The 1,408-nt window shown below is 37.7% G+C and overlaps 1 protein-coding gene across 1 annotated transcript in view; it reads right to left on the minus strand.

Annotated features, from left to right (window-relative positions):
* Positions 1-1,408, minus strand: part of LOC106810428 (carbohydrate sulfotransferase 11-like) — a 6,648-nt gene that overhangs the window by 4,455 nt on the left and 785 nt on the right. The gene's annotated exons all lie outside the window — the stretch shown is intronic.

Consider the following 1,408-nt stretch of genomic DNA (forward strand, 5'->3'; position numbering starts at 1 on the left):
ACTACCTACTACTAGCTATACGTACTCGTACTCGTTGCATGACGCTAGTAGTAGGTAGTAGTCGTAGTAGTAACCTAGTGTTTAACCCTGAGGTCAGCTGAAACGTAAACTAATCGGACCACGGCACGAACATAAACGTTACAGAAACTCGGCAGCTATAACTATAAGCCTAGACCCTCTCATTAAGATGAAAATAACACATTTGCACACAAAATTGCAATTATAGTAATATTATATGTTAGAATATTGAGTAAAATATGTGTCTTTCATGGAAAATACATCAGAAAACTTATACTTATCTAGCGGTCATAAACCAAAACAAACATTTACAAACGGCGTTTGTTCTCTTGCCTTGAAGGTTTTCTTCAGTCAAAGCAAATCAGTCAAGAAACGGCATGATATTTGGGTTAATTCACTCAAACCCATGTTGTTTTAAAGAAAACATACTAAAACTATACTTTAACCTAACTTACAGAAAGTTCGGGAAAGTTTTTGGTAGATTTTGGCTACAAGTCAAGTCATGGAGGCTGACATCTTGCCAAATTCCAGCCAATCAGAAAGCGCCTAAATCCTTCCTATGTTATACCCATAGAAATAGATAGATAACTTATAGTTAGATAGTTATTAGTTATCTATCTATTTCTATGGTTATACCGTTTGGGGAAAAAAATTTCGCGGCCCGGCTGGGGCCCAATTGGCCACGCTCTCAACCACGCTCACCACGCTCGGGCAAATTTTTGGAGCGTGGGGCGATCGTGATGAGCGTAGCTCTGGTGCGAATGGGCCTTAATTAGCTGGGAATGGAATTAGCTGGGAATGGAATGGGCTGGAATGGGCCTTAGCTGGGAAAAGTTTCGAGTGTAGTCTAGACATATTGTCTAGACTACACATAGTGAGACATATTGTCTACATATTGTAGTCTAGTATATTGAATCTGTTGTTATTTAGAATGTATAAATTGTATGCGACGAATCTCTCTGAGTATTTAATTTCAATTAATTTCTGTTCGATACTTATTCAAGCCTGCTGCCTATGGACGCCCTTTACTACTGTACACCACCTTAGACACTCCAAACGACCAACGATTCAACCCCGGTATAGTCACATGCAATCGGAACTAATGCATGACAACGCGTATGTTTATAAAATGTTGTTTACCAACAACGAGCAGTACCTACGTGGCGTGCGTTGATGTTTATATCCCGTTTACATAGACGCAGGAGCTAATAATGACAAATTTGACAAAATTTGTCATTATTAGCTCCTGATAGACGGTACACACATATATCAAGAGTAGATAATAGAGATAATAGAAATAATAGAGATCTCCTATTATGTACTCTTGAAATATATATCCATATCCATATCTACATGCATATAATATATCTATCTATATGCATTATATATA

The sequence above is a fragment of the Priapulus caudatus genome, unplaced genomic scaffold, assembly GCF_000485595.1.
Source record: "Priapulus caudatus unplaced genomic scaffold, Priapulus_caudatus-5.0.1 Scaffold439, whole genome shotgun sequence".
Lineage (NCBI taxonomy): Eukaryota > Metazoa > Priapulida > Priapulimorpha > Priapulimorphida > Priapulidae > Priapulus > Priapulus caudatus.